At 33.1% G+C, this 24,729-nt stretch overlaps 1 protein-coding gene across 2 annotated transcripts in view; it reads right to left on the bottom strand.

Moving 5' to 3' along the window:
• Positions 1-22,180, bottom strand: part of CNTN5 (contactin 5) — a 1,320,702-nt gene extending 1,298,522 nt beyond the window's left edge. For both annotated transcript variants that reach the window (XM_023208001.2, XM_023208000.2), the window contains exon 1: positions 21,860-22,180. The gene's annotated coding sequence lies outside the window, so the exon portion shown is untranslated. The remainder of the gene's footprint in view (positions 1-21,859) is intronic.
• Between the last annotated feature and the right edge of the window lie 2,549 nt (positions 22,181-24,729).

The raw sequence follows: 24,729 nt of genomic DNA, 5'->3' as shown, positions 1-24,729 counted from the left end.
TGGATACATATTCCATTTATGTCCACTACTGGCTGCAGGCTATCATGGAATAATAACTTGACTGACAGCAGGTTGATTTACTCTCACCTGCTACTCAAGACTCTACCTTGGGCCAGGCACAGTGGCTCGCGCCTGTAATCCCAGCACTTTGGGAGGCCGAGGCAGGCAGATCACAAGGTCAGGAAATCGAGACCACCCTGGCTAACACGGTGAAACCCAGTCTCTACTAAAAATACAAAAATTAGCCGGGCTTAATGGCGTGCGCCTGTAGTCCCAGCTGCTGGGGAGGCTGAAGCAGGAGAATGGCGTGAACCTGGGAGGCGGAGCTTGCAGTGAGCCGAGATGGCGCCACTGCACTCAGGCCCGGGCCACAGAGGGAGGCTCCATCTAAAACAAACAAACAAACAAACAAACAAACAAAAAACTCTATCTTGGTTTTGAGGTGTCTATTAGGTGAAACTTGCTCACCTATGGCAGAGTAGTTTTATATCATATTACCACTGGTTTTCAATAGGTTATTTGCCCAGTGAGATTTCTTTAAAATATGTTGTGTAATAAGATTGTTTACTAAGTACCACTTCCTTTACATTAGTCAGTCCTATTATTGAACATCCCAATGCTTAACGTTTTTCAATCTATTACGATTAGGAGTAATGATACTTCTATGTGGCAATAATCCTGACATATATGATAAAAATGCACCGCATACTTCAAAAAATTGTCCTCAGTTCTGAAATGGCTTTTAGAACTTCTCATGCAGAAGGTAAACTCTTCTGTAATTTATTGCAGTTCTCATTTGACAATAAACTTTATACATACAGATACAACTATATTAATTTGCTCAGGTAATGTATTTTATAGGACCAGATGAAAAACATACTTTCATAGATGCTCATTTGCACACAAATTAGAAAAGAATGCATAATTTTAAGTTAGCTTTGAGAATTAAATGTGATGTTGCATAAAATGTTTTTAGCATGCTATCAGGCACATAGTCAATAAGTATTAATTATTTGTGTGCTGTTTGATACATGTATAATTATTTCACCTATATTTAATAAATGCTTTACTTGTAATTTAAATCAAAAGATTTAAAATCACATTATATAAAGGAAGTATCACTCTGTGATTAAAATGATTTTATCTTCCTTCTTAGCTGTGGCATATTAACTTGTTCACACCCTACATGGGATGCATCCTGACTATATCGATCGTTCTTTAGCACTTCAAAATAATCATGACTAATACTTATTTAGTGTTTTCTATATGCAAGGCATTACTTTATGGGCTTTGCATAGCACCTAATCTTCACAATAACATCATGCAATAAGTAGTATTATCATTTTATACATGAGCAGACTGAGGTACAATAAGGTGGAATAACTACCTCCAGGAGAGTAAGTGGTAAAGTTGGCTTCTATACTCAGGCAACTTGTTTATTCACTATGTTGTGCTGTCTCTCCTAATAACACTGATAATAGAGACACTGTGTGAAATTTCCCCATAAGAGTTTCCTTATATTTTCATTATCATCATCCTATCTTGACCTGACACTTTAGAGACGAACATGCTTTGGCTTTTCTCTAGCCATGTCCCACCCTTCAGGAAAAGGATTTTGACAGCCAATGAGAATTATCCGTGCCAAGTTTGCTCTAGAATACATTTAGAACACGTGGGATCTCAGAATTCTGTGGTAAACTGATCCAAGGCCTGTCAACACGGCCTGCAGAGGCCTCTTGGCCATCTCTATGACTGGACTTATGTGTATACTTGTAGGTTGGAGTGGTAAACAAGGTGTGGAAGAGGTGAATGGAGCTTGGAAATGAGGACTAGATTGCTCACTTTTGTGCATAAAGCCCTTTTTGGTGTTATAAAGAAGATAGGCAGGCTGCAGATTACAGATGAGGACCTGGAGCCAGCTTCTTCCAGATTCCACATTTTTGTACCAAACTAAAAGGAGCTAGAAAATTCCAAATTCACAACTGGCTTTTGGGAACTTACAAAGGGACATTTACCAAAGTTGGAGAATAGAATTTGTTAGCTTAGTTTATGATTTTTGAATATTTAGATATGATATGCAAGCCATTATGTGTATTTTTGTCCCAGACCCCACAAATATTAAAGGAAGGCCTGGTTTTCATGCATGTAATAACCTTTTATGTGCAATATCTCATAAAAGAATTTGACTGTTACTTCGTTTCTTTACCTACTAGGTCTAAGATAGCCTATTTTTTTCCCCTCTGCAGTGCATATTGTTAAATTAACACTTTAAGGGAGAGCACAGAACATAATGGGGATTTAGTTCATGTTATTGACTGAATAACCAGTGGACTATATTTAGACACATTAACAAAATTATCTCACACTGTCTCATTTAATACCTGAACATCCACAGAGCTGAAATGGTCATACGAAACAGTATATTACAGAGGCCAGGCGACTACAGGTGGCATTCGGAATCAATGCTGGCAGAATTTCCAGATTCTGAGATATTTAGTTAATGCTGTCTAATATCCTAAATTATATCCTTTATGTCTTTAAACTGAGCCTGTCTTAATTTTGTTATGCATCAGAGTGGTATGAGTAGAAAAATTTGAATGTGAATAATACTTAATATTCATGAATTATGATGATTCAATCAACATCCATAAAGAAAGTTTAGAATTTTTTAGGTTGATGGTTCTAAAGAATTAAATGTTAGCACTTAAGCCACTTTTTAGAATAGTAAGCTCCCTGTAGTGTATTTTCATTAATGGCAAACAGCCGTTCCTTAATTATAAGGCATTATATTTTCATACTATTATTCGGTTAAGTATATCATACCAGATCTTTGATTGGGCAAGTTCTAATTATTCTAATATGATAAACTAATGAAATAATGAAATTTAGAAGTTAATTTTTATGTCACTTTTGTTTTAAAACTCTAATTCTAAACAAAATTCTAAGAAATGAACTTTGCAAATGTTGTTTAAAAACAGATTTTCTTCCTGCAACTCCTTTCCTAATATTTACTCTTTATTTTCTTATAAGGATAGGCAGGGCTTTAGCAGAATTAATCCAAGGTCCAGGGGATATCTCTATAAAAGAATGGAAGGAGAATGGTCAAGATAATTTGAGCCTGACAACAAAGATAGCTATAGCTCTTGAGAAATGTAAATTAAAATGTAAATGTATAAGAAGGATTGCAATCCCTAGGAGTTAAAGTAGCATGCTACAGAGATCAATGAAAACATTAATTCTTCAGTTACTTGAGCTGTACATTAAACACCTGTCCCAGACTGCATCTACACTCATTCACATTTATTCATTCATTCAATAAGTATTTATCGAGTGCCCACTAAATTCCAGGCATTGTGCTATGTGCTAAATACATGAAATAAGAGTTGAACTATTAGAGTTTAAAGAAGGGAGGTACATGTGCAGAATGTGCAAGTTTGATGGCAACATTTCTAAAGAAATGATATTCTAGACCTGAAATATAGGCAGAGATTATTCAGGAGAAGAAAGAGGAAGTAATGTTTCGGGTCAATGGGGCAAGAGGTGCAAAGTCATAGAGATTGGAAACACATTGGCTTATATATATTTGTATTTTTCTATGAAATCATTTGCAAATTAGGCTAGTGCTATGGCCAGATTAGGGCTTATCAATCAATGAAAATATGTAAATAATTATCATTGACTCAGAGCCATTAAAATTAAATTATGGGCTCTTATTCATATAATAGATGTCCATTTGCACATCCTTCATAAACTATCACTAACACCTTTCTGTGTTGAACTGAAAGATTGGGGCATGATCTTTATTATAGTAAATTTAAAAGACATAATATTCATAGATCTCAAAAACTTAACGAGAGCAGTCAATTGAGATAAAAGAACATGATAAGATTCATACATTCATGTAATCCTTCGATAACCATCTGTTGAGTGTCTACTTGCAAGTAACTACTAGGTGATGAGGATAAAAAAATGAGTTAAATTGTTTTCAGTGAACACAAAGGAGGAAAGTAAGGTACGCACACAAAAGAGTCTGAAGTGTGAGAGTGGTCACTTAAGTAGAGGCAAGAGGAGAAACAGACTTACTTTTATTTTTAAGACTGTACCAGTTTGCATATGTGTTAGGCCAAAAGAAAGAAGGTGATAGAAATGGGGAGACTGAAGATATTAAAGATATGGCAAAAATCAAAAGGAGAGAGGCCTTGAGGAGAGAATAAATGATTGAACAAAAACAGATGTGGAAAGAAAAAGTTTGAACAAATAAATGTTACAGGAAAATTTTAAAATAAAGAGAAAGTTATTGGAGTTGGCTCCTGGTGATAAATACCTACTCCATGAAATGTAAGTTAATGTGCTGAAAATTAAAGGCCAGGCCAGGCTCAGTTTTGTGTTCTCATTGAATAAACGAGAAATAAGGTTTGAGGAGATAGTTCAAAATTAAAACAAACTTTACACTTCTTTCTCTTAATAGATTTGGTTTAGTTCCTCCTAAGTTGATGATGATGCTGATGATTGGAAGGGCATTAATTACACTTTGCAGTTTTCAGAAGTTTAATAGTGAGCCCTAAAATTGTGACCAAAGAAATGTTAATGCTAAATACTTCAGATTTAAGACAACTCTTTCTCTTCTCTTACCGTAAAAGGTAGTTGAAAGCATACACTAATATGCAACTCTATATATTCATCAACAAAACATTTAAAAATTAATATCGCAAGATTTTGCTTCTTGGATAAATCATTCATAGTAAGATTGAAACACTACTAACATTTAAAAATGGGTTGATAAATAAACAGCAAATAAACCTAAGTTGAATAGCACTTTTCTCATTTTTTCACTTTTACTTTTGCACAAACTCAACATTTCTTTGATTTCTCTTGATTTTTCTTTGAATTTATATCTCATGTTTTTCAAATTTAAACTATGTGAAAAAAATGAAATTAACTGGTAACTATAAAGTTTAGTATAATGTGTACCAAATATTCTCAAGTATCCATATTATGGTAATCAGGCTGATGCAATATTTATCTCATATCTTATAAAATGTATTTACTATATATACTAAATTTTATGATGAAACAAGCTATAAGAGCTTTTTCTGTGACCAATATTTAAGCCACACGTTCAGTTTTTGAGAGTTTTCACGGTATCTGTCTTTAAAACACACACACACAAATAAAATGACAAAATGCTTTCGGTTCTAATCACTCAATTATATTTGTCCTATCTTTATCTCAAAGTTTGCATGTATTTGTATCACAGAGTATCATGTTTTTCCACTTTCTGCATCATTTTTCCCTCTTTTTGGTGGTACCTTGGCAAAATAGTCCAACATGTCTGTATTCCCATGCCGTTCACCTGCTGCTGAGTAAATACTTGCTAGGTGATTGTTTTTATCAGAGTGTCATAAATTTCGTGAAACTGAACAATCACTAAATCTTTTCTCTGTATGCAATAATCTGTTGCCCAAAGTTACTGAACAAATTAAAAATGAATATAGAAAATTTGAGTTTTTTCTTAATACTCTGAGCTCCTACACATTTTAAAGTGTAAAAACCTCTGACATTTTTTCTTAGAAGTTTAGAAATACTAAGTAACATTTATTTTAAATGTTAGATAGGGTACTGCTGATTCTTTCACACCATCTATTTCTCAACACAAGGGCCATACAAGCTAAGACAACAACTGGTTTCTTTGTTTTTGGATCCAATGCTCAGGAGCAAGTATATACACACATTCATCCCTTCCCTTGTTAAGCAACTGTCCACCATTCTGTAAAATCACAGAGATAAGAAGGTAATTTTAATTGTATGACAGTGGAATGTACGTGACTCCAGCTAGCATCCTTGTGTTTGACACTTGTAAATTCTCTATTTTCCTCTCATCGCAAGGGGAAGTCTTGGTCTTCCATTTCGTTTTTACTTTTAGTGTTTTCTATTGAGGCAAAGTGAATACAATGAAGTACAGCATGACTTTTCTGAGTTTGTCTAGTGATAGAAAAACTGAGAACGTGGAACCTTTATGCAGTTCAACAGTATTTCCTATTAATGACACAGCACTCTTGTTGAGAACGGATTGGTCTGAAGAATGGCATCTCAAGATAAAGACGACAGAAGAAGAGGAATAAACGAGGTAATACTTTGCTCCCAGACTTAAATATAGCCAATGATCTGAAAAGCCGAGAAATGCTTTGTGGTTTGTTGAAATAAATTCCTCTTTAAGATCTTCATTTTGGGCTACAACATATTTGTTACTTTTTTATTGCTAATGTTTCTATATGAATTTATGAAACTGAATTAATGGATTCTATTCTTAATTCAGTTTTCAAATTTTTCAATAGTTTAATATTAATTTGAAAACAAAAAAGTCTTTTCAGTTTTCAATCAATTATTTACTCCTCTTATGATGACTTTATTATCTGATAGAGAAATATGACACTTTAGCTAGTTGTGAATCTGTTGAATTGAAAAAGCATTATATGATCAATAGAACTAACATTTAAGTTTAAGATTTATTTTAGTTATAGATGGGACATTTTACTTATCAGAACTATTTGTGATTTGGTTCAGTGGCGAAGTCCAAATATAATGTATAATATATCTTTCATTATAAAATGTAAGATTTATTCATTTTATAATGACAGATGTATTATACACATATATATATATGTACTACATATTATAAGAGGTTGTAAAATAATATATATCCTTCTTGGTTTTTTTTGCATTAAGAAGTATTAACTTTGTAGAAGTTATGGACAATTATAAATGATGTAAAAAATGAAAAATATTTGCTCATGTTTCAGCAGAGCTGAAAGAAGCGTTGGTCTACTGCTCATGTTTTTGTAATAAGCAATATTACATGCTTTGTAACAAGCAATGCAGGCGTTGTAAAATTCATTGAGTCAGTGGAATTTAAATTTTACAGCTAGACAGGAGGAATACGTTCTAGCATTGTTATATACCACTGATGACTACAGTTAACAGTAATGTATAGTTTACAATAGCTAGAAGGAGAATATTTATCGTTACCAACACAAAGAAATGATAAATGTTTGAGATGATGGATATGCTAATTACTCTGATCTGATCAGTATACAGTATATGTAACATCAATGATGTTATCAAAACATCACTGTGTATCTTATAAATATTAACAACTATTATTTGTCAATTAAAAGTACAAAAAACTTTTATCATAATTTCTTTCAGAATAGACAAGTTTAGTATCTTTATTCCAATTAGGGAACTACAACTTGGACAAATAATTAGTCTTATTGATGTTATTAGGTGAAGGACCAGAAATGAACCTATAACAACTTAACTGAGAGCTCACTCTGTGTTATACCTCACTAAAGGTAATTGCTCTTTATGAAGTATTTTTCAATGTTGGCCTCTTTAAAGCACTGTATTATTTAGAGCAGAATGTATTAAATTAATTAAATCAAATTCTGCTCTAAATTAACAAAAAATTAATTAAATTAATACCTTGGTGTTTACGTTAGGCAAAGCAGTTTATAAAAATTATCAAAACACTTTCTTATCTTTAAAGCAGCTTGCAATCTCCTGATAGGAAAAGTAATTTTTGTAAAGAGATGTCCCAGCCGGGCGCAGTGGCTCATACCTGTAATCCCAACACTTTGGGAGACCAAGGCAGGTAGATCACGAGGTCAGAAGTTCAAGACTAGCCTGACCAAGATGGTAAAACCCCGTCTCTAATAAAAATACAAAAATTAGCTGGGCATGGTGGGGTGTGCTTGTAATTCCAGCTACTTGGGATGCTGAGGCAGAGAATTGCTTGAACCTGGGAGGTGGAGGTTGCAGTTAGCCAAGATCACGTGACTGCACTCCAGCCTGGGTGACAGAGTGAGACTCCATGTCAAAAAAAAAAAAAAGAAAAAGACAAAAAGAAGAAAAAATATGTCCCAAAGCATTATTTTTGGCAGAAAATGATGTCAGCAAAAGTATAGAGATGGGACAACTAATTATAGGTTTTGGTAGTGTTGTGGCTGAATTTAAAATCTGTCCATTGTTGTAGTTGCAAAGGAGCCTAGAAAAGAGTTGCTAAAGAACAGTTATGGAACTCCTTAATGGAATACTGCAAAGTCTGAAATGTGTTATTTAAACTGTAGAAAGCATGAAAGCTTTTAGAGTAAAGAAATGACATGGCAAGCTTGAGTCTCTGAATGATTATCTCATCAGAATTATTGACAAGTTGGAGAATAGAAGGAGAGAAACCAGTCTGGAGAAAAAAAAATTCCAGTGAGATTCCCTGAAGGAATGTTGAGTGAGTGATATTTAGAAGGCTACTTTGAATATGAGAAAATGGGCTCATTTATCTGGATTTTTTTTATGTGATTGAAGAAGACAAAATTATATTCTCTTCATTGGATCTCCACTGGATCTTCTGCTTACAGTGGAGGGAGAAAAGAAGACAATGGTATTTACACAAACATCTCTATAATTTTCACAGACATGCATTTTATTTCTTATAAAATCTGGCAATGCCTCAAAGCATTTTAAATTGACTTATTGCTGCTATGTGTTTGTTTCTGTTAATATGTAAAAGGACTAGGAAAAAGATCAACTCAGAACATCACTGGCAAATAGGTAGGAACCATAGGTCAAATAAAAAATGTGTTATAAACATAAAGGGATGTTCAAATATTAAACATAAATTAAAACAAAAACTTACTTTCTTTTAGAACCATTCTGTTAGGCACAGAACAAGCAGTTTGGTAACACACTGTATTGGCTACAGTGGGACGAGACAGACATTGGAATACACTAATAGTGGGAGTATTAGTTGGTATCTTTGCTATGGAGGGAAACTTGGCAGTAAAGACAAAATTTTAAGTGTACGTTCTCAATGACCTATAATACAACTTCAAGATCTATTCATATAAAATTTATAACTAAGAATTTTAATTTCATTTTTGTTTTCATATGAGAAGTAAATTGATGGATAGTTTTAGGTGAGGAACTATTCATATAAATCATGTATAACTTTATCAAAAGTACTCTATTAAAAAATTATATACCTTTTTGTTATGTAGCTACCCAAAATTAAGAAAAATTGAGAGATTATCTATAAATAGAATGCTATATGTATAAAAAAATCTCTTAATGATTACCACTTCTGAGGGAGAGAGTTGGAATACTACTTTAGGAGAGAGGTTTAGCTTTAATGACATTCTTTTTCATAGCATTTTTAAATATATGCCATAAAAATAATTTTTAAAAAGATGAAAGATGCTTTAAGTTGTACAACATGTTTTGATACACATACTTACAATGAAATGATTACTACAGCCAAGCAAATTAACATCCATCATCTCATGTAGTTACCTTTCTTAGTCTACTCTGTTGGCAAATTCCCATAGACACTATGATATTACTAACATACTCCTCATATTGTACATCAAGTGTCCACACTTATTCACCTCACATAACTGCAATGTCTTTGTACTCTTTGACTTCCATTTCCTCATTCCACCCTCCATCCACCCTCATCCGGTACTCCCACTCCTGGTAAGCACTGTTCTATTCTTTACACACTTGTATAAGTAATATACTGCAGTATTTTTCATTCTGTCGGGCTAACATCCCTTACCAAGATACTCTCTAAGTTCATCTATGTTGCTGAAAATGGCAGATCTCCTCTTTGAGGATAAGTAATATATAAGAAACTCACACAACTTCATAGTAAAAATAAAAATAAAAACTTGATTAAAAATGAGCAAGGATCAGAATATATATTTTTCCAAAGAAGACATAAAAATAGCCAACAGCTATATAAAAAGGTGATATCACCTTACACCTTTTAAGATGGCCTTTATCAAAGAGACAAGGGATAACAAGTGTTGATGAACAGGTGAAAAAAAAAAAAAAAGCACTTGCAATTTGGTAGAAATTTAGATTAGTGCAGTCATTGTGGACAACAGTATGGAGGTTTGCAAAGAAATTAAAAGCAGAGCTATCATATGACCCAGAAATCTTCCTTCTGAATATATACCCAAAGTAAATAAAATCACCACCTCGTAAAGATACCTGCACCCCCACATTGATTGCACCATTGTTCACAATAGCCAAGATATGGAAACAACAGAAGCTTCTGTCAATGAATGAATGGATAAAGAAATTTGTGGTACATTAGTCCCTCCTTATCCACAGTGTGACTTTCCACCATTTAATTTACCCAAGGGCAGCTGCAGTCCACAAATATTAAATAGAAAATTACAGGAATAAACAATTCATATTTTACATTTGCACCATTCTGAATAACAATATGAAATCTGCTGCAGCCGCACTGTGTTCCACCAAATCATCCCTTCCTCTAGCTTATCCACACTGTGTGTGCTACTGGTCCCCTGGTCAATTACTAGCCATCTCAGTTCTCACATAGATAATATATAAAAAATATAGAGTTTGGTACTAGCTGTGGTTTCAGGCATCCACTGAAGGTCTTGGAATATATTTCCCACAGAAAAGGAGGGACTGCTGTATATATATTTATACAAATAAAATATTCATACTATTTCATACTTCTAATTGTGAATTCCATATTAGAATAAAAAGAGATGAACATAATAGTGTTCACTCAATCAAGATTCCTAGTCATAAGAAATACTTCATTAGGTGGTCTTTAAGTTTACAACACAACCAATGGAGCAGATCATTTGTAATCTCACAAAAAAATACATAAAAAATCATATTTGAAGTCACTTTTATACAACATTTGACTCTATAAATGAAGAGTTAGAAGAAAAAGTTATAAGTATTTTTATTACTGGAATGCAATTCTCCTTCAAGATAACTTGTTTTCATATATCCATCCTTAAAATGGAGTCTGTATTATTTTGTCTATGGGAAAAAGATTCATAAGGTGTATTTATTTTTATTCAGGTTTTATTTTTATCTCATGAGAAAACTTGAATTCTTCTGGTGTGTTTGAAATGTAAGAATAAAGTAACTAATTATAGAGCCATTCCTACACATAAAAAGAAATGTGTCTGAGATAGATAACTTATTCAAGCATTAAAGACAAACACTAACCAAGTAGGGATTAACATTTACTAAAGGTAGTTAATCACAGAAGTACATCAGGGGACTTTTAATCAACTATTAAAGTTTAATAGATGTTTTTAAAAATCTATTAAACATCTCAATTTTAAGACATCTATTAAAATTCTGATATTGGCCCAGCACAAAAGCTCACACCTGTAATCCCAGCACTTTGGGAGGCCAAGGCGGGTGGATCACCTGAGACCAGAAGTTGGACACCAGCCTGGCCAACATGGAGAAACCCCATCTCTACTAAAAATACAAAGAATTAGCTGGGTGTGTTGGCGCATGCCTGTAATCCCAGCTACTCTGGAGGTTGAGGTAGGAGAATCGCTTGAACCTGGGAGGCAGAGGTTGCAGTGAGCCAGGATGATGCCATTGCACTACAGCCTGGTTGACAAGGGCAAAACTCCATCTCAAAAAAAAAAAAAAAAAAAAAAAAAATTCTGATATGTAGGAGATATTAGACCATATATAATGTCTACGTAAGAGAAGTTATAAGAATTATAACTGAGAACACTAGGTCATTTCTTCCTTCTAAATTAATATTTATCCAAGCAACTGTATGGCATTTCTGAATAGTTGGCATTTTGATATGCAACATGAAAAACTAAGCCATGAATTTAGATCTTAAGAACTATTATCTTAGAAGAAAAATACATGGAGCAAAGATTAAAAGACACCTTTGTTTCAGGTGAAATATCAATTCCAGGTTTGTTTGTTTGTTTTTAAATAGCTCATGGTATAAATATTTATTTAATGACTTCCTCACTAAACAGTACAAAATTGCTTTCTATCAGCTCCCTCTCCTGTCTGCTTGGTGGCTTTCTTCACCTTTCTTTTTTCCTCTCTATCCAACAGTTCCAGACCCAATAAATTTTTCTCATACCTTTTTTGAAAGAAAATATTCTTATCTGAGATTTCTTTCTTCCATTTCTTTCTGCTATATTATATCTTCTGCAAAAGTAGAATAATCAGTAAATGTTTCAGGAAGAGGTTTACTTATTGGATGGGTATAAAAGACATACATACTTAAAATATTATATGATTTACCACACAAATAGTAAAATGTGTTTTTATTTAAAATAACTCATTGCCAAAGTAGCCAACCCAAAAAAGCTACCATAGTAATATATATCTATATGTCATTTTTGGAAAAATTTGTAAAATGTTTACAAGCTTAAATCATTGTATTTTTGCTCTAAAATACAATTCACAATTTAAAAGATTTCAGTTTAGATTTGTTTTAAAGAGTTAGCATTAGACACCACATTTGTAGCACAAGTCTGTTTCAAAATATCACTTTTTTAAAGTAGCAAAACAGACAATAAAAGTAAAAAATAATATAATTGGGGAACATTATTAATTTCAAATGAATGTATTCTGTACTATTTTGTTATCACACAGGATTCAAAAGACATTATGTGAAATATCTTCCTCTACCTACAAAATAGAATCTATGCTCTAAGTAATTTTGTAAAGGGAAATGAATGACTTCCCTTTTCATGCCCAACAAAACAAAATTAAAGTAAAAGGTCCAGAAGAGGTAATCACTGTCAAAATGAGCAAGTAAAATAAGGTCATTAAAAGAAAACATGTCACCATCAGCAAATATACATGAATACACAGCATCCAGCCAAGAAAATAAGTGATTTTCTTCATATTTAGAATCCTAGAGTCACTGTACCCACATATATTTATACTGAATTTAAATAATTTTATGCCTTAAAACTTATAAGGAAGAAAAGAAATTTTATAAGCATCTATAGCTGAATATATGAAGTAATTTTGGTTCCTAAATCTACAGTCTCATTTCCTTCTTGCAAAAAGAATGATGAGTTACTAGTTAATATCATCTTTTACAGGGAAAGAAATGAAAACGTATAAAGGTTGTTGTGTTGCTTAGGGAAACACCTGGGTTAAACCTGTGTCTAAGAAGCTCATGCTCTTTTTGTGACCTCATCATATGCCATGAATGTGGTTTCTTCTCTCTTCTGTGGAGCTCATTCTAGATTCAGTTGTCAATCCTTACATTTTCATGTCATTCCATTCTTCCCTTTGTCAAAACCTCACAACTCACACAGTCATAGAGTAACAGTGGATCAAAACCTGAAGAATATGCTTTAAATTCATTTACTTTAATTATTTTGATTGAGAAACTAATAAACTAGGGAGAGAAGCAAGGTGACCTGTACAAGTCACAGCAAAGGGAAAAACTGGGAAGAAACTCAAATATCATACAATATTGAGATAAATATTATTCTCTTGCTTTGGAACAAAATCCCAATTTTTTCAGTTTATCTTTTAGAATCCTCCAAATTTCCTCATTTTATATATTTTTAACTTCTCTCTTTGCATTAAGAGCATTCTTTCTGTACGTTAATTAGCTTTCCTACCTTTTTCCTACACATTTGTTTTGTTTCTCCCTCTCTACAACAACTGAAAAGAGTTTGTCCAGGAAGTTAGTTTAATGCATCACAACAATGACCATTTCTGTTCCTCCAATGTTTCTACAGTCTTTTACAGGTAATTTTTCCTTAAGTTTCTTATTAAGCTGTGTCCTGACTGAACGATTTTCCATCTTTTCATTGTCAGTGGTCAAACTTCTCATTTCTTTTGAATCCCCAAAAGCATATGGTATCAAACATACTAGATTTATTAGAAGTATATATTTGAGAAAATTCTTTGAATAAAAGATGAGATACACAGAATAATCTTTAAATGCTGATGTTCTAAAGATCTCAATATCCCCTTCCACAATTAAAACATGATTGTGTCTCATTAAAAAATAACAACAACAACAATATTTTGGTAGACAGATAAGCTTAGAATGAGAATTAAAGTAAAATAAAAATTTCCTCCTAGACTTAAAACTTTAATGATTTTAACACTATCATTTTTTTTTTTTACCATTGAAAAGTAGGTATTTTTTCCTGTATATTACATTACGACAGATATTTTGTATGTAAAGAAAGATTGTTTCTTGTCCAAAATTATACAGCTAATAAGTTTTAAAGTCAAAATTGAACCTAAAATTCAAAAACCAAATCTTTTAATCCATATGGCTCCCTATGTTAGATATATTATTATTATTATTAAAATAATGTTTACTGTGATTTCTGCCACTATTACTACTATTAGTATTTGGAAACAGCCATATAAGCAAAGCTTCATTGGCTTCATAGTTAATCCACTCCTACAAAGTAAGTTTTATCAGCAGCATTAATATGTCATACTAAATAAATGAAAGAAATCAATCTTATTTATAACATATAGAAATGGCTTTTTTTCCACAGCATCTCAGCCACATTCATTTTTACCTTGAATTTGGCTATATCATGAGAGATTAGATGGCTCCGAGATATTAAAGTTAGCAGTATAATGAGATGTCAAAAAACACAACATTCATTTAAAGTGGTTAGGTGAATCTTGGAACCAAAATCACTTTAAAATAACTTAGGCAATGCAAAGTAAATGAAGCAATTAGAGAACTAATGTTAGCATGAAATTGTCCAAGCTGGAAAGGTTCATTAGGAGAAAAGTAACAGAAGTCTCCAGAAGGAGAAATATTGAAAATCTGCATCTTAGTCACATATACCTCTATCACTGCATATTTCACATTGAATTATATTCACCCTATGGGTGTATTTCCTCCACCAGGTTGTGAACTATTTATTCTCTTTTATATTCTTACTTTGTACTGCCACTGTCCACAGCAGACCATTTCTGTGAGTAAATTAATGTTGAAATTGCTTTAAATGTGAAAGAAATTACTTTTCATTAATTTTACTTACTGTGGCACTTACTAACAAGACCATTTAAAGAATGAGAAACAAACAAATGCAGTCATATATTTTTAAAATAGTTAATATGTATAATTTTCATAAAATCAATTCTGGATCATTTAACTTCAATCTCAAGTAACTACTCCTCCTTACTAAGATTACTGTTATTTGAAAATGTTAAAGAACTGAATGTAAGTTTTAGGAAAGTAAATACCTAAAGAAAGTAAAAATTCAAGAATGAAAATGACTATTCATTGGGTTTCAAGAATATGTTTTATATTTTATTTATTTTATTTGCAAATTGGGGTTATATACTTAGTATATAAAATACTTCAAATAAAATATTAACATTTTTAGTCACAGTCTTTCAGATCATCTCTACTACACTTATCGCGCCATCTTTAAATATTCAGTGTTTAAAGAAAAAGAGTCTTAAAACTTGAATTCATTCCCCACAACACATAAATTGCTTGTCATAATTTGACAATTAAAGCATCAGGAGAAGGCATCTGTAAAAGTAATGTAATACCAGAAATTCAGCAATATTTAAACTGCCTTCCACTCAATTGCACTATGGTAATTTTATGTTTTATCATATTCAGTTCTACTGAGGAATTTTTAATGTATATATTCATTGTAAAATAATTTATATGACATTATTAAAATTAAGCATAGATAAACTTTGGTTCAGATACAATGATGATTAAATAGTGTTACAGTTCCAAATTTGTTCTCTATTAACCTCCTTTAATATTATCACCGAAAGACTAGAATTTATATACAAGTTGACATTTGAATTTCAAAACAGAAGAATAGTGCATATTTCTAGAGATATATTCTCTGCTTTATTAGCAAATGCTCTAAAATCATTACAACCTTTAAAAAGCCCATGAATTACATTTTACCCAAAATTTACCCATGAATTATAATTTACCCAATTACATTTTACCAAAATTTACCAAAAAAAGAAATATACTCTCATCTACATTTCTTGTTGAGTTTCTATTTGATTTAGGGCTTCCGTTAAACGTTTATTACTAGGAATAAAAGAAAACCTGCCAGTCTGGGAAAAATCAAAACGTATTATAGGTCAAATGGATGTTCCCTTACATATATGCCATGGAATAAAATCACTTAAATCCTTCTTTCTACTTAATTATAACACTCTAAAAGGTTCCCAAGTTTCCTAATTAAAACTGTCAAAAAAAAAAAAAAAAAAAAAAACCTTCTGTCATTTGATGTAGCTGTTGAGTGCATACCAAGTTCATTGTGAAAAAGTTCACATCCAGCAGTTACGTTCTATAGTTGTTGGTTAAGAGAATGTGGGTATAGCAGTTTCCAGAGTTAATATAATTGGATCTTAAATTTCTAATCTTAAAAGACAATGTTTTACAGATAATCAGTGGCAACAAGGAAATTACCTACACTTATATCCTAATATAAGGATTTGATTTGAATAGATACAAAAATAATCAAGATGTCCACAGTATAAAATAAAGTATAAGCTATAAATAGCTCCGATCTTGAAATTTAAGAGATGTGAGTTCTAATTCCATCTTTTGCATTACTTGCAATGTTGAACACATCACTTCACCTTTTTATACCTTTGTTTATTAGTGAATAAACTTTATTATGAATAGGTAAAAATACGAGCTCTGTATGGCCCCTTCCAATATTAAATGGTATTTATTGTCACTTTTTCCTAAGTGTCCCCCAATTAATCATCAATAAATCATGAGATTTGTGCTGAATTTGAATGATATGGTTATTTTAGCATGAACTCTCATTCATCAGCTCACACATTAGAATAACAGCATCACAAAAGGAAGAAGAGAGTATTAAATAGAATTATGAAGCTTAGAGTTTCAATTCTCTTATCAATGCTATAATTTTGAAATTCATATTATCGAAAATACAAAATTAGAAAAGAAATAGTGGACATTAACAAGTTGTTTTAATAATTTTTGCTATATGGGAGATAATATTAAGCCAGTCTGTATCTTTTAGAAAACAATACGAAGAGGAAAGTTTTAAAATAACAAAATAAGGCAAAATACAATACCTAACAGATTAAACATGAGACTTTTCACAATGTTTTCAGATATATTTGGGGTCATTCAATCTGTTCCAGTGCCCAGGAATTCCTATTATATTTAATGATCATGAAACTGTTAATTAAATAAAAATTTACTTTTAGAAAACAATAATTCTTTTAAAAATTCCTATTGTCACTCACCTGTAATTTCTAATAGTATTACTTTTAGTCATCAGGGATTTTGTCTAGTTTAGTAAATTTAAAGGCTGAAGAACATAGTATCTCAACAAATATTGCACAATTGAAAGTAAGTTCTTGCATGTAACTGAAATGGGAGAACCTAGGTGAATTAAAATAGTTGTTATAAGTTCTTGAGTATTGCCTTTATAATTTGTTTAATTTCAGAAAAATATCCTTAATAGTTATAAATATAAAATGAATTATTTAAGAAAATAAAGATAAAACTTTATATACTTAAATTTCTCACAAAATTAATATCCCATTTCTCTACTCTTTATATGATAAATAAAAACTCCTGCAACTAATGAAATATTTGTAAAAATACATTAATAGACCTGGTTGCAGCTCCAGATACTTTATTACTATAATTATAATATCTCTCGATGAGAACATCCCAGTATTTTTAGCCTCATAATGAATGCTTCTGCTAATACTCACAAAAAGAAGAGAATTTCAATTTTTTATCACCTATATAATCAGCAACATTTCTCTTCATAAACATATACTACATTTACTACTGGATAGTAATGGAAGAATGAGATGTTCTCCTTTCTGGGTTGTTAGCAGCTTTAAGAATGATATGAAGTACATCCCTACTCCCTTCATAAAATGTTTAAATATATATTTATACTTTTCCAGTCAATGGGTATGAAAGAGAATTTTTGATCATTCACATAAATGAAATATTTCTTGCCTAAAATGCAAGTGCTTTGGATACTGTTCAGTTTAGTCACTTTATATTTAACTGGCTCCATATTTTCTAGTAAAGATATTAACCATAACAATATTTTTCATCAAAAACTCATAAAATATATTGGCTCCTTGCTTTTTATGTAGGCCTCCACTCTGCAAATTGAGTGTGAGAACTATTTGGAAACATGACTGGCATAAGAGGAAATAGGTGAGTCCTGTCAGATCTGTTATGAGAAGGTCATTTGTGAAAATAAATAAATTAAAATGGTAGCCATTAAGCAACAGTTATTTGGATCATTATGAGTTTTTAAGAACCACTTAGGAAAAAAGAAAAAACAATCAACTTTACATCTGTGTTGTAAAATGTATCTAACGAAACATTTTTTGAAATGTTTAAAAATGGCAGTGATCACAAGAAATTCTAGCTTAAGAAATACATGGGAAATGAATATGACTGTAATTTCTTAAGATTCTCATGAATGATAGATCCCACACTATTTTATATTAGATTAAAAATGGTAGATCCATTTTTTTTTATTTTCATAAAACAGACAATCTTGATTTATTTTTCAGAATTACTTTGTGGCCTCTGTGGAAATTTCCCAGCTCTCTGCACTGGAGGAAAGAGAAACTACCATACTTGAATAGCTTTGGAACACTTACGAGCTTATGTGTGAGGAGGGTATAATTTCAAAACTATAATATGCAGTACTCTGGAATATAAAACTAAAGACCTGTATTTTAATTTATGGGGATTAATAGACATAAAATTATCTATAATTAGCTTATGCAAATATAATAGGTAAAACATAACTGAAGTTATACAGTGTTATGTTAAGTTCCTAGGATTCAATTTAATACTTCAGAATAATTTTGATGAAAGAAATCAGTTGTAAAACCAGTTTTCTAAAAAAGCAAATATATATTTCCATTTAAAAATTGCTGTTATAGCCACTGTATTAAAACACTATATTTTGTGTCATTCAATTTAAATACATCAACTCAAAAAACTGTTTATCTGGTAAAAAATCTGAACTAATAATATTCAATTTATTAGAACCCTTCTAACAGTACACATTTGAATCTCCAAAAATCATAAAACAGGATTACTTCCTTGAGTGGGTAGGGAGATGGAACATAATTCATAGTAGTTTTTAATCTTAAATCTTAAGCATTAGGAGTTTTCTATACTTCATTACTTTTTAAAATGGACCAGCCTCTAATGTGGAGTTATTGATCACAAATGCTCAGAAAATAGACCTCTGCAGTGATTCTACTGCTTTGAGCTTCCGACCAGTCTCTTTCCTGCTATAAAGTGTTAAGAAGTTCATGTAACATATTAGCACAGCCTTACAACCCTGTTCTTAACATCTTGTGAGAAACACATGGCTCTCTTACTTTATGCTTGGATTGTCAGAAAGAAGAAAGAGATTAATAAAATCAACTCCTGAAGTCAGAATTTCAAGAAAACAAACCACATGAATGTATGAGTTTATTATTTAAATTAAGAGAAACAAATTTCCAACAACTTAGTAAAAATTAAAATACCCATATTTAAAAAGAAAGTTCAAAGACAATAGGTAATCAAGATAGGTGAGAAAGAATGGATTCAGCAAATTACATAATATCTGAGCCTCATAAAATTCTGAATTAGTTTGACTGATGAAGGAGACACCAAACTCTGCTATAACTTTGCTTTAGCCAATCACACTCTGTACAATCAAATTATCTTCACAGTATTACAGCCATCTAGAGAAGTTTTCATTATTTTTACTTTAATCTTCACAAAATATGCCTTTATTTTGTCTTGAAGTAAGACAAACTCCAAAATGCTTTGGCCAGCCTATGTGGGCCCTTTGCCCTTTACTGACACCCTCTGGTCCTTATTGCTAAGTCAGCTGTGACAGACAATCACACTCTTACCTCTACCCTGAAAGTGGTCTAGATTTTCTAAACTGTGAAGTAGAAGAGACATTTAAAGAAATACATATTAGCCAAACCTGGTACATTTCTAACAGATAGTGCTACTTAATTGGACACATAAGATTGAAGGAAATTTTCACAAGCTACTAATTTTAATGATTCATCTTACATAAACATATTCTATACATAGATTCACGATCTGATTTCAGTTTGGTTCCCTGACTAAGAATTGTTTAAGACCACCTAATACCTGAAGTACTGACTGCTCACCTTGAGAAACATTCAGGTATTTCAGCTATTCATTTAAAAATTCCACAACCGTAGCTTTTGTGATGTATTTCCAAAAGCACCTTGGTATACATGTGCCTCACAACTTACAAAGTCTGGCATTTAGTTAATCTATGTGATTATATTTTTATTTAACTTTTAAGAATCTAACTTTCTGTTTAGTTGTCTATGGAATCAGAAAGAAATTAAAATTAGCAGTTTTTCTCCTCCTTTCTCAATTTTCAGAAGTTTTAAATAATTTAAAGGATACACCAATTCCTAAGCAAAAACACTGGCACTTGTAATAACAATTTCGCTGACTTTCTATTTTCAGATAGGCTTTAATATTATTCCTCACACTCCAGCTATTTTTCAATTTATATTCTTTATATTGCATTTTCCTTTTTGTAACTTTAACTCTGATTTTGTTTTTGCTTTCCCTCCCTTTAACAGACTTAGATGATCTTTGTATATAATATCTTTATTTTGTTCTCATTAGTTTTATATGACATATTCTTAGTCACATCTCTTTTCAATTAAAGTCAGAGCAAACTTATGCCTGGTAAGGTTCAGACTCAGTATACTAGTCTCCACATAACTTAGAATAATTTGAGCATGAAATAGGAGAATATGCAAGCAACCAGGAGAATTGCCCAAAATTGACTACAGGCATTTTTGAAAACAGGAGTGACCTAGTCATTATTTTCTGAAATACTGAGAGTCACAATATTAATCATAATGAAATCCCTTAAGCTCCCTGTAATGGTCATAAGTATTTCTGTAGTTCTGTTGCAATTTAACAGTAATCGATGATATCTGTATTAATTTTTAAATTCAACTATTTGTCTATATTTTTTAAATGCTAGTATTCTAATGAACATCTACTTCTTTCATCCTTATTTCCACAGTCGAAATTGAGAATCAAAGTAGAAGTTCTGGCCCTCTAAATGATTTTCTCTTTCAAATTAAGAAATAAATGAATTAAATGTAGGTAAGGCATTGAACATACAACAGTTTAAAAGTTTTTTGCTTCTCACCTGCATTTAAAATACCACATGAAAATGTATTTTTCTTGGGAGAACGGTTCTAAGATTTAAAAGTAATATATTTCTAACATATATAGTGGATTCTGGTTCTTCCGCAAATAAATATAGTTGAAACAACGTATTGTTCAGGTCATCAGAGTAATTCTCAGCTTACAGTACATCAGGTTTATATATGTGCAAATTGATATTCTCTTCCATATATCTCCATACAAAACATGTTAAGGATGTCTGAACATAATTTTTTAACCTATCACAATCCTATACAACCTTTAGAAAAAAGCTCAGCATAATCCAAGGTACAGTTTTTCTCAGTCTCACGAACTTTGTAGAACTCCACTTACAGAGCATCCGTACTGAATTTTAACAAGTTATTACAATGCCAGATAGCCAATTATTTAGTCTCAGAAACTCATTGCTCTAACGTAAGACATACATCCAGTACCTGAGAACATCCTATTTTCCGAACATTTAGTTTCCTTTGTAGAAACATCCTCACTTTATCCTGGCATTTATCGCCCTGCAATTTACGTGTAGGAATTGTCTACTCTTATTTTGGGTGGCATTAGGAGATACACAAATGGGTTATATTTACTCTTGTTTCAACTTTTTGCCATAACATCCTAGCAGAAAATAAAATCGTGTTTTCTTTCTTATATTTAAAAAAAGCTTCATCTTACAGTTTTTACATTCTGGCAACATGGCAAGAAAGGATGGCTTTGCAGAAGCGAGTGTGTCAAAAATCCTAAGTGGCTGGGAGATGAAGTGCACAATCACAGAACGCAGTCACTGGCAAAGGAATGTCAGCCACTTACCAATAAGATGCCAGACTCCACTGTCCTTCCTCTGTGACTCTCAATTCCTGTCTCCCATCCTCCTGCCCATCAGCACAGTTCAGAGAGAGCGGTTCCTCGGGTCCTTTGCAGACTGTGGCAGAGGCGAATTGCAGAGTTCTTAATCATTCAGAGGGAATCCTCCAGCTTGCCCTGCCTCTTGCAGCAGAGGGGACCCAGGTCACGCATCCTCTCCGCCCCGAGCTTTAATGGCACTTTGGCTGCAGCCTTCTCGCAGTTCCGCTCCCCCAGCCGTAGTTGGTTATATTGGGAAGTAGGTGCGGCGCCTCCTCCGGCTGGTGTGTTTGGGGCTCGCGTGTTTTCCTCCAATGCGTCCGCGCGCCCCGCGCCCCGCGCCTCTGACTGGCTGTGTCCTCCCGGGGCGGCCCCTCGCCCCTCCCCGCCCGCCCGCGCTGTCGCCGGCGCCCGAGTCCAGCGCCTCACTGCCTCCTGCTGCAAAGGTTCATTTAGCATGTCCCCGGGCTTAACGAACTGTGTGCCTCCAGGAGGCTTCTCTGTGTTTCTCCACCCGCCTCACTAGTCAACCGGCATTCTCCTTCCCTGCCAAGTACAGAGGACTTGCCCCCCTCTCCCCGGCGTTTCTGCTCTGCAACCCCTCCGTATTTAACATTCATAGATTACGAAGCAAACGTGCTGGCTGGAGACACGGGAGATCCAGGCGAGGGTCCCTTCCTCCGCTCCTGTCTTCTCTCTGATTCCTGGAGTCCCCGGCTCACACCTTTGACAGCAGCAGCACAGACTGATGCGTTCACTTAGGTCGGTTTGAGACTGGACTTTTTCACTTTGTAGAATTTTCTTAAGTCCAGAGTGGGAGGCACTTCTCTTTTGTTTCTGCACTCACGAGTTTCACTAAGGACTATCAGGCTCTGCCTGTTTATATTTCTCTTTGATTCGGGGTGTTGAGTCAGTTCTGAAAAAAAAGCGAAGGAATGTTCTCAGACAGCAACCTTTATTTCTGAATTTTTATATTACAATGGCTGTAATTGGAAAAATAACACAGGTAGTAAATCCACAGTGTGGCAGCTTTAGTGCCATTGTTCTGCCAGTCCTCCTCTCTACTTTTTTTTTTTTTTTTTTTTTTTTCCTCTCAGTCTTGGAGTCGTTTTCCAATTCCCGCGATTGGTCTGATGGTAATTGGGTATTTGTTAAATAAATTATATGGCATTTCCTTTGCAATATATGTCCATAGAGAATGTGGTTTGCACCTGTATTTAATGGAAAGGAAATCTCACTTACTGCTTTCTATTTCTGTGTCTATATAAGAAACTGCATGGGAGTCTAGGGTCGCACCCTGTGTCCGCTGGTGTCCGTTTTTCATGTGTGTTTGAGAGCAGCCTGACCCTGTACTGACGCTGATTCCTCTGCTCACTGAATCCCCTGATGGGGTCTGACTGGCTCTAATTGGCAAGAAGAGTACAGTGCCATGCAGCCTGTAGCTGGAAGCCGTCTACCACTAGCTCTGTGTTCTTTCTCTTGCAGTTTTTCTGGTAATTAAAATTAGTCTTTTCCTGTTTCTTGGCTGTTTATCATTCATCCAATGATGTACAAACACGCAGTCTCTGCTTTTAATCGCTACCCTCAGGATCTAGGCTGATTGCTTGTTCTGTAGCAAAGACAAATTTGTGTGCATTTAATGCTTCTCCACCATTCCACACTTTTTATTTTCGTGTTCCTGCTTTCCAGTAATTAGGTTATCTTCTTTATGTTTTAACTGAGGGATCGTTGTGGAGATTCCCCTTCCGTGGCTTTTTCTCTGCCCCACTGGCTCTTCTCGTCTGTCGGGCTGTCGGTTCACAGAGAGAACTACCAGGACTTTTATAACCACATTAAATCACAAAATAAATTCAAAGTGTAGGAGCTCTAACGCATTCTTTTTATTGTGCGATGAGGTTTTTGTCTTTAAAAGTGTAAAATTTAGCACATGTAGCCTGAAAGAGGAGTCGGGAGTGTAGAAATCTTTCTGAAAGTTGTCTTCTGAAGTCTTAGAACTCCATTCTATATTACCCATAACCTGATAATTTGGGCATTTTGAGTCATTATATCACATAATTTCTTTCAACTAACTTTGCTCTGGAAAGGATGTTAAGTTGGTTTATAAAAATCTATTCAGTTTTAAAAAACAAATAAAAAATGTAGGTCAGTGAGATCAACACAAAGGGTAAAGTGATAGGAGGAGAAATACGATGAAGCCAGAAATGAGGTTTATAGAGAAAACTGCATTGATGTTTTTCTTACAAATGGTGCTAGGCCTACCATTAAGGTTGTTAGCAGCCAATGTAAAGAAGGAAACGCCATCAGTCACATGATTCATGGTGCCCTCCTACCATTAACATGAACAAGAAAATTTACCTTTTACATGATGTAAATGAACTAAATGTTTCTCCTTTCTTAAGCAAGAACTAAATAAAAGCTTTTAATGTTTTTACATTTTATAAAGAGAGCAATATTATCACAAGAATATGGTGTGAATATATTTTTGAAACAGATAGATAATGTAATAGCACTTTTCCTTGCAGAGTTATCTGATAATTTAGAGGGAGGGAAAGGAAATGTTGAATCTGTTTGATTAAAAATAACAAGGTCTATTTCTGTCAGTTCAAATTTAAAATGTTGACTTCAGTCATTATTTGGGGGTAACTAGGTTACTTGACTATACTTCATTCAGGACCTAGAAAGAGTGACTATATTTATTCTTATTTCTTTTATGACTTTTAATGTTCTAATTTGTAATAATATACAATTATATATTCCCTATTATTATCTGTATATGTAATAGACAAACCGTTTGTCTATGTGACTCATCTTTCTCTAGAATTTTGCTATTACGGAGT

Source organism: Piliocolobus tephrosceles, chromosome 13, assembly GCF_002776525.5.
Source record: "Piliocolobus tephrosceles isolate RC106 chromosome 13, ASM277652v3, whole genome shotgun sequence".
NCBI classification, from domain to species: domain Eukaryota; kingdom Metazoa; phylum Chordata; class Mammalia; order Primates; family Cercopithecidae; genus Piliocolobus; species Piliocolobus tephrosceles.
This window is presented reverse-complemented; position numbering and strand designations above follow the sequence as displayed.